The sequence below is a fragment of the Anas acuta genome, chromosome 1, assembly GCF_963932015.1.
Source record: "Anas acuta chromosome 1, bAnaAcu1.1, whole genome shotgun sequence".
In the NCBI taxonomy this organism is placed as follows: domain Eukaryota; kingdom Metazoa; phylum Chordata; class Aves; order Anseriformes; family Anatidae; genus Anas; species Anas acuta.
Genome location: NC_088979.1, coordinates 201,446,672 through 201,462,109, shown reverse-complemented (window position 1 = coordinate 201,462,109; position 15,438 = coordinate 201,446,672). Strand labels below are relative to the sequence as shown.

Genomic DNA, 15,438 nt, shown 5'->3' with positions numbered 1-15,438 from the left:
TGTTGGAGAGGATTTTGAGTGCATCCCGAGAACGGACTGGTTGTTTACACAGATGTTCCAAATCATCCATCCCATTTCAAATGAGCCGGTCTTGCATGGGATTCCATCCGTTAAGGAGTGATATATTGGAACAGGGGATGCCTTTATCTGCTTTTCTCGTTGCCTGTTGAAGCTCTGGTATTTGCACAGTCACAGCCTGAAAGCTGTGTGTGTAAATCCCACCAGAGGGGGACCTAGAAGATAACCAAGAACACCAGTAAAAAGGAGGAATAGGGCAACTTCACCTTCCTGGAGTCAGTCCGTACAGGTTTGGTGGTTCTTGTGTACACACAGTCTAACTTCCCTGGAGCCCATCCAGATTGACAACGGGTAAGCCACTCGGCAGAAATCAAAGGAGGTGTAATCTTGTAAAACTTGCATTAAAGGGAAGTTTTTGCATTTCTATCCAGAAGCTGCCTGAGCAAACATCTACTATTGACTTGATCTCTTAGACTGATAGCCTGCCTTTGACTTGGTGTGTGAAACTTAACTTGAGCGAAATGGACCATACTTTTTTTCTTTTTTTTTCTTTTTTTTTTTTTTTTTTTTAACATTTAGCATCTTCCTTAAAAAAGCATGTGACTAGGTGCTCCTGTCATGGCAAAAGGTAATGATTTAAACTCCCTCTGTGCTTACTGTGTTCTCCCAACTTCTCCTCGAGTGCTCGAGGTGCATAGGGAACGAGAGGGCTGCTAACGAAATAAAATGCAGTGAGATTCAAGAGGTTGCAGCCTGTAGGACTCAGCTCTGCAAACTGTTTTTTCCATACCCAAGAACCATGAGTCAGATTTTGCAGAGTGACTCAAATCTGTCTTCAGCTTCATTTGAAGCCGCTGCATTGGATGTAGAATTTGAAACAGCGTTATGCAGAGAAAGGGCTCGGTAAACTGAGTTTGAGCATTCCCTTTTAGTGGGATGGGGGAAGGAATGGCCACAAGTGACGGGGAAACATAGAAGGAGGTTTGGGTGTTCCTCAGTCCCCAGAAACGTGGGCAATCCTCCTGCAGCCTGGAGGAAATAGAAAGGTGATCCTTTCTTCTGCGCTCCTGGGGGGACTTCCCAGGGCCTGAGAGATAGTTATTAATTGAACTTCCCTTGTCCTTGCTGCTGATCTGTGGTTGGGCTCCAGCTTGAGAGCAGCACACAAGGGTGTGGGTGCTCCTTGGGCTTTCACATTCTTCTGCCAGAAGCCTCCTGGAGACGTCCTTGGAGATCCAGACGCCAACCCTGGCCCGCAAGGAGGGCAGTATCCGCCTCACACCTTCTTTTAAATAAATTTAATTTCCTTTTGTTTTGCACTTCTTGCCTTTATCTTCACCTGGGTAGTGTTCCTGCCCATAAAGCTGTCCTCTTGGGTCAAATGTGCTGGAGCTGCAGCCCTTGGACAGGATGTGACTCCTGCATGTTTTGCTGGCTGTGTCATGCACAAACACTCCCTTTCCTCTGGAGGAATTCGATGACAAACTTGGAGGCACAGCCACCTTCCAAGTCTCGGTTTCTCCTCTTCTGTTCCCATGTTTCACCCTCCCTCTGAGAAATCTTTCTTTTTTGATCGTGGATTTCGACCAGGAAACAAATTTGATGGCTCCATTCTTAACCGTCGGTCTTTGACTGCCTACAGTCAACATCCTAATATTGTGCTGAGCAGAGTGACTAATACCTCCTGTCTGCCTGACGGCTTGAATGAACTGGTAGACAGGCATGAGCTGATTTTTCCTCTTCTCCCATGTAACCAGCCTAGAAAGAATTCTCTAGATTGAACTTTCCTTCCTCAATTTTAGGTGGGGACCCTGAGCAAGGGAGTGACGGAATTCAAGTGCAGCAGTGCAGAGAGCATCTCTGCTGGCTCCCCTTCGTGGTGCGAAGATGAGCTGACAGCACCAGACACACGGGTTCCTGATAACACAAGGTCTTGTAGGGCTCTGGCTGCTTCTAAATCGGCCCAAAACTCAGACACCTCTGAGTTGTCCTCACCCTGAACGAGGGATGTCGTGTTTGTAGCCACGTCCTGCTTCTAGATTGTTCAGGTCCTCGTTACTTTTTGTAGAGGTTTCTGCTTTATAAGAAGGTGTAAGGGACTGGGATTCAGGAGCCCTGCAGCAGTCTTGGTGCTTGTTTCCACACCTCCACATCTCCCCCAGTTTATTTTCTGCTAAAGTTTTATGAATTTTAGTGCAGCGCCTCTCAAGCACCATAAATAAAAACCCAAAATGAAACAAAACAGTCTTAATAAGCCACAAATATCAGTATATTTAAGCAGGAGTTGGTCGGTTACCTTGCCCACACGGCTCTTTGTTGCACCTCCTGCCAGGAGCCTCGGGGATGCCCTGAACCACAGCTCGGAGCATCTCCAGCCACCATTCCTGGCTGCACGGACACTGGTTGTGGTCAGGGACACAGCATCGTGCCTGCAGCCTCTCTTCTTCACAACTGCTGCTCTCTTTTGGTTCCTTTTCTAGTTCCTCACTACATGGGTACGTGACTGTGTTACCACTGCAGCTCCAAGCCCTCCAGTGACTTCTGAGTCAATTACCAAGAGGCTGAGAACAACAGGTTTGGGATTTTCCATGCACAGATCCCTTTCAGAGAAGCTCTGCATGCTGCTTGGAGAAAGTAATCATTGCCTTTGGGAATTCAGAAGTCTGCTTCACTCTCAGGCTGACCTGCAGAGCTGCTTCTCTCTCTGATATTTATGTAAAATTTTATTTCTAAGGAATTTAACGTGGTTCACCGTTGGCAGTTACCTCTTTCTGATAGCTCATCAAGAACTCTTTTTGATAGCTCCTCAAGAGTTTAAATTAAGCCTGTAATTTCGGGCACCTGTAGCTGAGTAAAATAAACCCAGTTCTGCCAGCAGCTCCCTCCCTAGTAATGCAGTCGCTGTTGGATGGGTGCAGTCTCCCTGTCAGTCTGTTGTTACTACAGGAATGCTGAAAACCATCCCCTAAGGTTGAGGATGCCTGAGTCACTCCACTGAAGACAGGTTTCTAAATCAGCATCCAGTTTAGCTCAGGATTTCTGAAACACAACCACTTCCTGGGCAGTGTGATAAACAGGTACAGGTATTTTTGTAATTATTTTTGTCTCGGCTTCGAATCTTTCTTGGGGTTGCTGCCATGCATGCTGGAGGCTTATCTGGCAGTCTCAAACTACTGGAAAATCCCTGAGGATCTGGTAAATGAAGCACAGAAACCCCACGTTGTGACCCAGCAGCCTTATTTTCGGCCCCATCCAATATCTCAGCTATTCACATACACACACCCCGTGCTCTGGTCAGACCGTGCCTTACGCTGAGCTAACACAGAACTCAGCAATAAATATTTTAACATTTTCTGACTTCCTAGATGCCAGTACAATAGCTGGATGTGTCATTCTCCAACACACAAATTACATTCTGCCGAAACACTTGACGGTGTCACCAGGACCCTGTCAGAGATTGACCCCATCGATTCATAGCTCGCTGCGAAATCCAGGCTGTGCTGCTGACTCTGGCCTAGTAAAATGAATCCTCGTTACGGTTTCCCCCTCTGCACGTGTAATACATGGGTTTTAGCAAGCCTTTGTCAAAAGGGAATAGAGTCCTTCAGTATTTAAAAGAGGTCATCTTATTAAAAGCGAGCTTGTACCGCAAAGCCATTTTTTTTTTTCTTCTCTTTTCCATTTTTAGGTCAGATGATTCAGGTTTTCCTCCGTGCTTTTAACCTTTTGCCATCCGAGCGAGTTGTTCGAGGGACAGCGATGCTTCGAGGCCATTACTGAAAAAACACTGCCTTTGATAGGGTGCTTCTGTTTCACTGTCTTCTTCTTCTGTAACGTTTGCTTATCCCTTTGTTATTTTCCATTTTTCCTTAGCACCGAGCTAGCATCCAAATGAATGCTCCTCTTGTTTTTTTTTTTAACCTCTCACGCTTCCCTTTTTAGCATAAAAGTCCATACAGGAGAAGGGGGAGAAAATAAAAAAGGTCTATAGCTCATCGAATCTACCAGCTTTTCATGGAAATGTATACAGAATTGCTAGTAACAGAGAAAAAAACAGAGCATTTTAACGCTTCTCATTCTCATTTGAACAGAAATTTCCATAGCTTGCTGGATGTTCCCTCCTTGCATTTTGTTCTTCAGATAACAAAATGAGTGCAGGCTTTTGTAAACTTCCCCTGTGAAAGGCAGGAGAGAGTTCCTGATGCACCTGAGGGTTGTCCTGCCTTCTAAATACTTAAAATAGATGTAAAAACATCGGCAGGAGTGTGCAAGTCTGCAAGCACACAGAGATCAAGAACAGGTAGCTGGACTGTGGAGAGAGTGATGGGAGAAGGGGTGGCAGAGCTGTGTTGAAAAATATCCTGCAGATGGATCGTGTGGTTCACAGCGGCTGCGTTTGGAAAGCAGAGGCTAAATTCAGGTGTTAAAAGGGCTTTATGCTTTTAAAGGAACCCAGTATTTTATTTTGTTGTGCGTGGGGTAAATCTCTCAAAGGCAGTGGGGTTGTACGAGGCTTACATCAGTCGCTGCAAGCTGAATTTGGCCCTTTATGTTCTGTGCTTCGTAGTCATGTGATGCTATTTCCATAAATCATGCACTTGAAAGGTTTTCTTGCTTCCTGCTTTTACCAATCAGATCATATAAAATGCAGATGAACCCAGCTTCTGGTTTAGAAGCCTAAGCAGAACACCCCCTCTAAATCCCCTTTTATCACGCCGGTCCTGGTTCCCCCACCTGAAAACAAGATAGCAAGAATGACAAACTTTGACTAATACCGTGGAGTTTTTTTGGTCTCCTCCCTTTCTTATTTTGACCTGTACTTTGCTTTCGTTCTAAAGTGAACGTAGAAATTACCCTGTGGGAGTGGTGAAACTGCAGCAGAGAAACAAAAACTATTTGGATTCTTCCGAAAGCTATTCATTCGCTTGCTCTTCTTTTTATTAACGGCTCGAAGCATGCAGCTTGTCTTGTTCTGACTGCGTACCCCTCAGCAGGAACGGAGGTAATGCTTTGTGGCTCTTTTCATTTTAATAGCGCTTTATCAGAAAAGGTTTTTGTGTTTTTTCTCATTGTTATTTCAGCGACTTTGAACGTGTGTACGCAGCTCTACAGCTGCCTGGTGGGCATATTTCTATTAACCTCAGCGAGCTCCTTTTCCAGGAACTTTTTTTTTTTTTTTTTTTAGTAGAAAAACGGGGCTTTAGGTTCGGATCTGGGCTACGCAGGTGAAAATCTCAATTCTCTCCAGAGGAGGATGATGCAGAGCTGCTTCCAGCAGCCGTCAGCAAATTTGCAGCCAAAGCCGAGCCTGTAGCAGGTTTTTGTTTTAATCATACCCAAAACCTAAAGAAACATCTCTCTGTGCTCTTGGTATCAGCAGCACTTTCTGTGCTGGGGAAAGTACGTTCCTGTAAACCCATGAGCAAGTTCTGGGCGCTGCTTTCTCTGCAGCAAGGAGGTATTTTTAGCAAGTCCTTCAGTGTACAACTTCCTAAGTCTTTTCTTATTGATTCACTGCAAACGCAGGGTGGGTGGCAGGTAATTCCAAGAGGATCCTTGCCCCAAAACCGTGCCTGCTCCCTCACTGCGGGTGCAGGCGGTCACGGCTCCGAGGCACGGGGTATGGTAAGGATGAGAGAAAGTTTTGCTTGGCTGCTGCCTGAAGTAGGAGTGCGAAGAATGTCTCTGAAATACTGCAGAGTAACTTTATGCCCCTTCACGCCTTCGCGAGGATTTTGCACGGGGGGGAGGAAGGAAAGACAAACGGAAATCCTTTAGATTTTGCTAAGGTTTGCCGTAGATAGCCGTTTCTGGACCTGTTCCAGAGGTCTTTATTCGGCGTATTTCTCCTTTTCTCACATGAAAATGTTCCTGGTGGTCTCACACAAGGCGTTAATCCCAGCACGAGCAGCAGCATCTCCTGCAAGCCACCAGCCCCGGGCTGGCTGTGTGCTCCCCGGGGCTACCAGGGGCAGGAGGAAGCCGTGGCTTCGACGGGACCACTTTAAAGAGACACCAGGAGGGAAGGACCCTCTGGTTAGCTGCCCTGCTTTAACAAAACTTTATTAGAAGCTCGTCAGTACTGGTATGTGTGGCTCCTGATACCTGCATTAGTTTTGATGGCTGGCATACAGGTCAGTTGGTCTCAGGAAACACAGTTTTTTCCGAAGTGCTCAGCGAGGGCTGTTTGTCTCCTGAGTACTCTGAAAACAGCACTCGTCTGCACGGAACAGGGAAAAGGTACATCAAAACGTAGAAGTAAAAATCCCAGTTCCCTGCCAGGGATCCTGGGCTTGGCGTTGCATTCCTGCGTGCGGCAGTTCCCCATCTGGACAGAGATCAGTCGTACCCACTTCTCTCTACTGGCTTCACGCTAAGCGAATGAAATCAAGCTCACTTGTTACCTGTGTGGCGTGAAAATAGTCTGTGAGGGCTGAGAATTGCTGCAGCTAGGAATTCTTCCGAGTGACAGGGTAAGCAATAGACAATTAATTGCAATTAATGGCTACGCTGTGTTCCTGTAGCCGGTAGTGCCGATGCTCGGTGCTTCCGCGGGGCTGCAAACAGCCCAGAGCCCCAGAGCAGGCTGCTTGAAGAACAGGATGAGTTTGGTGGATGATGGTTATCAACATCGGTGCAATGAGATCGGTTTCATTAAACCTCTGCAGTCAGACGTTGTATATTCTTGTATTTCTGCTGCTGCTCACTAAGCAGCCAGCTGTCCGGTGCCAGCAGGACTTTGACACCTCCAGTGTGCAACCCAAGAGGAAAAAATCGTGCAAATGAACTTGTTCAATAATTAACTGCATGCATGTATGTTTCTTTTAATGAGTCTTTCTCCGGACTTAACTATTGAAAGGTTGGGTTTCAGCTTCTTCGGTCAGAAGTAGTAAAGGTCTTAACAAACGTTTGCTCCATGTCAGAAGCTGACCAAGTGGTGGTTCGGTGTGCTGTAGGAGCAGTCATATTGCCTCTTTTTATCCTATTTCAGCTGGTTTTGTAAGTGGTAAGCTATTTTTCAGGTATCTATGCACATTATATACATCTATTCTATTCACCAGACGTTACACACACGTATACATATTCTCCATCCATTTCCAAGCGACGAGAGGAAAGTTTGGCCTGTGTGTGTGGCAAGAAACGTGGACAAGAGGAGAGCAGCGAGCTTCCCGCTCCGGTCTTTCTCCCTGGCTTGCTAGGTCATGCCTGGTGCATGTTTGTGTGCCTCGGTTCTGCTGTCAGAACGAGGAGGTGAACGTTTGGGATTGCTCATGGGATCAGAAATTCTTGAGCGATTCTAAACCCGTATCAAAACATGAGATGGAAACTTTTGAAAAAAAATAATAAAAAAAAAAAAATTGTGCCAGCGTTTTTGGACCAGCTTTTATACCTGAACTCAAATTTTGCAATAATGAGTTGCACATACATGCAAATACTGAACCTACCTCTTTTTTGTCCTTTCTTTCAACTCTCTTTAACCACAGCACACATCAAAGTGTTACCAAAAGACTGAGCGTAGGAATTTATGTTTGGAGAGCATTATCCATAGATGACTTCATGTTTATTCCAGCCTTCCCTGTTTTCAGGTTCTGAAATGCTTTTGTAATTTTTTCCATTTGATTTGAATCGAAGCCATTTTGAAAAAGCAAATTATTTTGGATTCCTTAATGCAAACTTCCAAAATTTATCTCCAGCTTTAATAAAACTCTACTGCTCAAGCCTTTTTTTTTTTTTTTTTTCCCTGAGCTGTAGAACACAGTGAATGAGAATAAATAGAAGCTGGCATGTTTCTTCTTGTGCAGTTTTATTGGTGTGCATGTTTGTTCATTTGTCTGTTAACTTGTAGAATTCCATGATCTTACAAAGTGGTTTGCGGTTTGAATTGGTGAGACTTTCCTATTTTTCACATTTTAACCGTTACTGACATTTTAATGCAGTAGAAACAATGCAGCAGAAGAGCCACAAGTTGTTTTTTTTATTTTTTTTTTTATTTTTTGAAAATAGCCATTAGATGTTATGGTGCTTTATTGCTCTGCTTTTAGAAGGTTTTAAGAGTTTCTTGATGGATTTCTGGGCCTGTCTTTCATGGGGTGTTATGGAGGCACATTGATCTGTATTTGCATGCCCAGCTGCCAAAAAGCCTGCTAACAAATTGGGTGACAGACACTCCAAGAGCTGTCTTTTCTTCACATCTCTTGATTTGTAGGGTTGGCTGGAGCAGTTGCTGGTTTTTAGGTACAATACCCGGGTTGCTCCGTTCGGGATCTGACTCTTTACCTCCGCTTGCGCAGTCACACGTCGCGTCTTCTCCATTCTTTATCTCACAAGTGCGGGGAGCCTGCCTGCTGCCCTCGGCACGGAGCTGAGCCGCAGCACGTTGGGCTCGCTTTGCTCAGAGCTGAGGGACTGCTGGAACGCCCAGTGGCACACGGACAGCTGCGTTTTCTTGTAAAAAGCAGCACTGCGTGCTGTACATGCTGTAACAACAATACCACTGAAGCAAGAGGTCACATTGATCCACGCTGGAGTTCACCGGTACTACGCTTTGCACTGAGGTCAGTAATGAACTGAAACAACCTTTCCAGCATTTGCTTTTCCTCCTCGCGGTGCCAGCGGAGGAGCTGGGAACGGCCTCCTGGAGTTTTCAGGGAAACTCATTGTTCACGTAAACCCTGGGAAGGAATTTCCCTTCCTTCTTGGCCTGCTAGGTATGCAGTGAACCATTCAGTTTGCTTTAGCTGCATACCATCTGCATTTTATTTTTGTTTTGTTTACTGACTTTCCGCCCGTGTCGGTCCTTCTTTTAGCGTGGGTATATTGTTGTGCAGCCCACCTTTGCCAACAGGGCTCTGCCACTCTTTGTTCGCTCCGAGCAGCCTCGCGTTATGCAAGTTGGGGTTTGGAACAGAGCTCCTCTTGGAAAAAAACTGAAATTGGGGGAAATTCTACCTGTATTGTGCCTGCAGGAGAATGGGCACTGGCCGCTTTGATTGTTTAGGGCCGCTGCTGTTTGTCTGGCACGCGTGCAGTTCTGTACTTCGTACTCACGTAGCACCGTGTGCAGGGACCTGCAGTCCTTGGGGCGTGCTGCTCGAGCGAGGAGCACAAACCCAGCTTCTTCCTTCTCCACCGCTTGTGGCTCTGCTCAGCATCTGCTTTTACTTTCCCTCCGCTTCTTTCTTCCCCGCTGCTTCGAGCTTTGCTGGAAGAATCGCTCCTTCCTGAGATGTCTTTAGCCTCAGTCACCGCTGTTTCATGGCGAAGCTGGTGCCGCAAGGAGATCCCAGTCCCAGAGCATCAAAGATCCCAGTCCCACAGCATCAGAGATCCCAGTAGCACAGCACCAGGGCTGTTGGAGCTGGAGGAGCCCCGCATGCAGTTGGGTTTGTGACGTCCCTAAGCAAACCGTTCAGGTGGTGACTTCGCTGTGGCCAAACACCACAGCAGCGATGCTGATTCTGGACTAAACCCTGCTGCTGGAGGCTTTGCAGAGCACCATGCAAGGAAGGTCAGCAGCTCGGCACAAACCCCGGAGGCTGGGTTAGAGGAACGTGACCCTGTGGCTCCAGGACCCAGGCTACATCCGCGCGTTCCTGCGGTGCCGTGGCCAAGCTAATCAAACCACCCCGAGATGCCAGGAGCTGGCTTTGCAAAGAATAGCATTGTTATTGACGGTTTTTCATTAACCAGGTTGCCCCAGCTTCCTGTTACCTGACATATTTGAGAGTTGACTGTGTTGTATTATGTTGGAGTTCCTTACTGAACTTCATGGTCCAGAAGTTTGGCTGGCTTCTCCTCGGAGATAGCTCCAAGCCGTGTTCTCAGCAGCATTCACGATCCAAACATTACCAGATTGTTTTGCTAGACAAGCCTTTAGTGTAACACTGATCAAAATCTAAGTCACCGTGTTCTTTCTTCAAAGCTAGGTGAGAATGAGAAATCAGTCAATGTTCACTAAATAAAAATTCCTTCTTCTGTACAGGATTTGCATCCAACAGCACTGTGATGCTAGGCCTGGATGACCACACTGAGCAGAGTTGTCTCCTACCAGGAGTTCTTGCTGTTAGGTAAATCAAAACATGTTTGTTCAGAGGGTGACTCATGGAAAGCTAAGTAAAAGTTTTATAATCAGATCCTTTGGAAATGCTAAATGGCACATCACAATGAAATCGTTAAAGTCTCCTTACATAAATTGTTTATACGCTGCTAATCCTCTTCTACAGTGAAAAGAGCACTGAGTGGGGCTTTAGCACAGAAAGTAAGTGCAAGCTTCAAGCTACCTGTGCTTCCCTGACTTCTGTGATTGGGCTGAATTTGAGTGCACTGCCTGATTGTAAATCTAAAGATCCTACCCGAACCCAGGTGGAAGTTCCCGATGCAGAATACTTCCCAAATCCTTCCTGCTGAGCAGAAGGGATTACACTGACTCTGCAATGGAAGGAAATGGCACGAAATGCATTTTGCTGTCAGTGTTTCTGCAGTGAAATCCCGTCCTTCCTTGCATTGTGATGTACCTTATTGCCAAAATCACCCTGGGATCCTAATTGATCCTCTCCATTTGCATACCTCCTAAGTCCTCAGTATTTCTTCTCAAATACTTGCCGGCTGAAACCTGGGAGAGACCTTTGGTAACCACTACTTGCCGTGGAGAACAGCTGACACCTGTCAAAGGACTGATAAAGAGCCCTGGACGACGTAGCCAGCCTGCTGGGAACGAAATAACTGGGCTCAGCTGGAAAAAATTAACCTAAGAGCTTAGGATCTGTCATCTTTCTTGTGGCGTACGTGACAAAGAGGTCTAGCTTTCAGAGGCACTGCAGCTTTATAAGGCATAGAGAAGGTTTTGTTGAGTTAACTTGGTAAAAATGTCTGCATTGTGTGTGTATCTGGAGGGGGCTCAAGCAGAGGCTAAAGAAAGTTGGGTGAAAACAGACTTTGGGCTACCCAAAGGCTGACCTGTATCTCTGGGAGGTGCGATGACTTAATAAGAGTGGTGTGGCTGGGAGGAAGTGTACGTAGTCAAATTTTCCCTCCTACTTCAACATTCAAATGTGGATTGTAAATATAGAAGGCACTGCCTTCGTCGAGTGACCTTTCCTTGGTACTGCTTGTCCAGTTGCTCCATAGCCTTACTTCTCGAAGAGGGAAATACCAAGAGGTAACATCGACAGTGCCAGAGTGAATTTGCTTACACGCATGTAAGCACAACTGGTATTGTGAAATGGAACGAGTGGGGCATAGGGAATTTCCAGATCCCAAGATGAAAATAATTTCAGAGAAGTATAGACAAGTTTGAAGCAGTACCACGGTAAACGAAAGTTGTTAGGTCCTTTTTTTGCTGCCACCCAATTGTGTACTTTTTGGCACTGGAGATGTGTTTTTTTCTTCACGAGACTCAAAAAAACATGAACAAGCCTGCATGGATTTTATAACACATGATACCTTTATTTCGCGATCACGGGATTGGGGTTAGAAGGGACCTCAGGAGGTCTCTAGCCCGACCTTCAGCTCCGAGTAGGATCAGCTCTCTCTGGCTTTCACCTGGTGCCTTTGCTGTAACCAAACTTTTAAATGTAGCTGTGATTTAGTCTTTGTAGTGAAAAAAATCTCAGGCCGAGTAGAGGCTGCCGATCAATTAATTGAGTTTTAAATCACACTCGTTAATGAAGTACTGTCTGCCTTCCAAGAGCAGCTGCGCCTTTCTGCATGGAGGCGAAGAGGATAAAGGGAAGAACAGACACACCAGTCCCAGACTTCCTTTCACCAATCATCCCCGGATGGATTTTCTCCACTTGCCAGATACACTTAAACTAAATTTTAAGTTATTTCAGCTCTGGGGCCGCTCTCTGAGACTTGTCACAGCCCAAGAGTCAGCTCAGTGAGGTTCAAGGAGCCTGATGGTGTAGGGCTGCTGCGGTTTCAGTGACCATTTGAAGCTTGACACGTGCTCTGCCCACTTGTTCTCAACACGTGTGAGTACCATTGATGAGCATGGCTAGAAAAGTGTACACTTCCACGTATTTTTTAATTTCTATTTTGTTGCTTTTGGTATGATGGTGATGAAAAGTACCTAGGCAAGGCTGCCTGCTTGCCTGTGGGCTGCTGGTTGTAGGACAGGCTCGCTTTCTGTCACTGCCCTCTTCAGGACAGACCGTGGCTCATCTCTCATATCCGTGTGTGTCCCTTCTCTTCGTGACCTTCCCTGGTCGCTGAGGCTGTGCCTTCGCAGTCCCCTTACCGAGCCGTTGGCTTGCAGTGCTGCTGAAAGGCATGGCCCCATTTTTATCCCATTTTTGGATCTTGTGCAGTGCAGGATTCATGCAGCCGATGGACCAGGTGGCAGGAAGACACACCAGGTTGCCCTGCAGCAGAAATGGGTCTTGCACTGGATTCAGCTGGGCTTGCTGGAAGCGTTGGAGATCTCCTGATCCATCCTTACCTAGCAGAGTTTCAGGCAGGTCAGTAGTCCGTATGAGGTCAAAGCAAGGTCTGTTGGGACCTTGCTTGGTTGTAGGATTTATTTTTGAAATTCCTTTAAGATCAGCAATAAGACAGTTACCCAAATTTCATAAACCTTTCTAAAATTTCATTTCTTGAATCAATGTGTAGACATAATGGACCGACCTAAAGAAGTGGGAGCACTCCCCGTGAGGACCAAGTCCCCTCTGGGCCTCCCTGCCCCATGAAAGGTTGGACCCCGTGGTTTTACAAAGTCCCTTCCAGTCCAGGTTGTTCCACGATACAATCGCTGAATTTATTTGATGAAATGGCAATCTTGTGACCCCTTAAACTAAATGGACTGGAGAGAGAAGTGGGAAACTGGATTATTTTTTGGTGTGTAACTGATGGAGCTCAGCAGGACAGGAGAGCAGAGTTCCTGGGTACCAGCAGAGGCCTGTGGAGAGATGTGGGTGCGTTTACCGAAGGAAGGAAACCTGTGACACATCTCAGAAGCATCCAGCAGGCTTGGAAGGACAAAAATGCAGCTAATCCCTTTGAAAAGCGGGAAGCTGTGCGTGTTAAAAGCGGTCCTTGCTGCAAGTGGCAGCTCTCAGCACTGCTTGGCACTGCGGCTTGGCCAAGCAGTCTTGGCACAGAACCCGGCCTTGACCAGGAAATGATTTTCTCTGCAGCTCAACGTCAAGGGGAGGCAGCTTCGCTTCTCTTTGAATGCACACCTGGAGAAGGTGGTTTTAAAAATGATTCTGCTTGAGCAAGTTCATAAAAATCTGCCTGGGTGACAATAAATGTTCCTCGGCTTTGCCCTGAACAGCCTCTTCCTTTGAAGTTACTGTGGCTTCTTTGTCTGATGTTTTTGTTATTGGGAGATATATCTCAAACCCCAAGATTTACAGGACAACATCCACGTTATAGAAGACCCAGGGGAGAGGAGGAACAAAGTTATAAACAAAAATGAGTGCCCTGATCCCAAGACCAGGTTTACAAGATAAAGGTATTTTTCCCTGCTGGGTTTAGCCCACATTTTCCTGCATAATGGCAGCTTCATCTGGAATTTAACAAAATCTTTGTTCCTTTCCATTCAGACTCAAGCTGCAGAAGCATTTCTCTTCTCGTTACAATCAACCCTTGGCTGCGGTGGAAAGAAAGGATGTCTGAAAGTCTGCATTATGGTTTCATTGTGGGGTCAGATAGAAGCTGAGGATGCAGCTGAGAGAATGAAATGTTTAATCTCAGGCTAATTGTAGTGGTAGCTGGCAAAAATGGGCAGTGAATGAGGGCTTTATTAAAACATATTCTCAGGTGTCAGCGTTGGTTTCTGTCAGATCTCTAACACACAGCAAAACTGTTTCAGGCACGAATGCAGAAGAGGCTTAAACCTCCCTCAGAAGAGACTCTCGGAGCCAGCAGAAACACCCCGGTAGGGTTTTCTTCCTTGAGTCCTGTTGGTTTTCTTCTCAGCGTTCCTCTTTGCCAGATCTCTTGCATCAGGGCACAAATTTCAAGAACCATCGGTTCCAAGTTCCTAAGAACCACCTGCAGCAAATGGCCAAGCAGGGAGTAGCATCACTGAGAGGAAGGGGGAGAAAGCTGGTGCTCTGGGGACGTGGAGCCTGCTGTTACCTTTGGCATCTGTGGTATTATTTCAGATCACGGCTTGTTTTCTGCTTGCAATAGTTTGGTTTTTTTTTTTTTGCAGAGTAAATCTGAGGACCTCAGGCTATAAGTGTGACCGAGGAAAAAAGCACAGCCCAGGGAGACTGGGATGGGAAAGTGAAGGGAAAGGGAAAGTGAAGACTTCACTTTGCCCTGCCTCGGTGCAGAAGGAGAGAAGACACGGCCGTAGCTTTCAGCCACAGCAAAAGCAAAGATAGAAGTGTGTGTAGGTTGATAAACAGGGACAGGAGCCATAATTAGTGCTGGGAAAGCACCCTCGTGCTCTCCAGGCCTCCTCGTGGAGCCGCGCGGTGCCAGCCAACGGCAGAGGAGTCACAGGTTGGTGCCAGCGATTCATATCCACTCGGTGGAGTTGCTTTGAGATTTGCAGATGATACAGCTGCTAAGTGCTGTTATTAATGTTTCAAAGCTTCTGGCTCCCGTTTCCATACGTGGATCATCAGCCTGTCTTCCCTTGCCATTTTAAAATAATTGGATGACCTGAATATCTTCGAAGTAGCTGGAGTTGTTGCTCAGGCACGGGCTTTACAAATGAAATCTTTCATCTGATACACTTAATGTTAATTTTCCTTCTGTAATGGGATTCTCTTTACCCAAATTTACATGATGGAGCTTGCAGCCTGCTGGAGATGTTCTCCTCCAGTGGTAAATGTGCCCGAGCATCTCGCAGTATGTGGTGAGAAACACGTAGGTAGCTGCTCGTGTGCCATGCGCCTTGGCGGGCAGACCAACAATGAGGGGTTTGTGCGGTTGTTGCTCCAACAAGACTTCAGAAAAGCGCCGGCCTGCCTGGCTGTCACTTCTGTTGTTGTACTTTGCTCTTGGTGACATCACCGGTGGCAGCTAAATGGAGTGTGTTAATTGTTAGATGCTCTTTGCCCAAGGATGTTGACTTTTCCCAGCACCCAGTCCTACTCAGCCAGTTTGGCAGAAGAAGCTCCGCCAGCCAGAAGACGGCCACTTGGTTACGGGTACTGCTGAGAGAGGAGTCGGTCTGTTCGTGTAAATGGGAGGCAAATAATTAAGGAGAACTAAAAGCCACGTGAATCATCTTTACGTTTTCACCATCTCCCTGATGATGACGCAGAGTCAGCTCTGGAATTAAAACCCCTCCACTGTGTTAAAAGTCATTTGAGATGCCTCTGAGATCAGTGCTGTTCTCCAGGATCGCCTCTGCAAGGTGAGGATCTCCAAGTGCCTTACGAGTGGTGAGGGATCAGGAGGTGTGATGTCCCATCACGACAGACAGACAGATTTCAGCAGGGCATAGCCCACACCACGGCA

At 46.5% G+C, this 15,438-nt stretch overlaps 2 long non-coding RNA genes across 10 annotated transcripts in view; one reads left to right on the top strand and one right to left on the bottom strand.

The window, feature by feature from the left end:
* LOC137849930 (uncharacterized) overlaps positions 1–15,438 on the top strand; it is a 106,636-nt gene that overhangs the window by 67,957 nt on the left and 23,241 nt on the right. The gene's annotated exons all lie outside the window — the stretch shown is intronic.
* On the bottom strand, positions 7,509–11,003 carry LOC137849931 (uncharacterized). Its single transcript, XR_011092182.1, has 2 exons — positions 10,371–11,003; positions 7,509–10,078 (listed from the first exon to the last, which is right to left on the bottom strand). It is a non-coding gene; the product is annotated as an uncharacterized lncRNA (long non-coding RNA).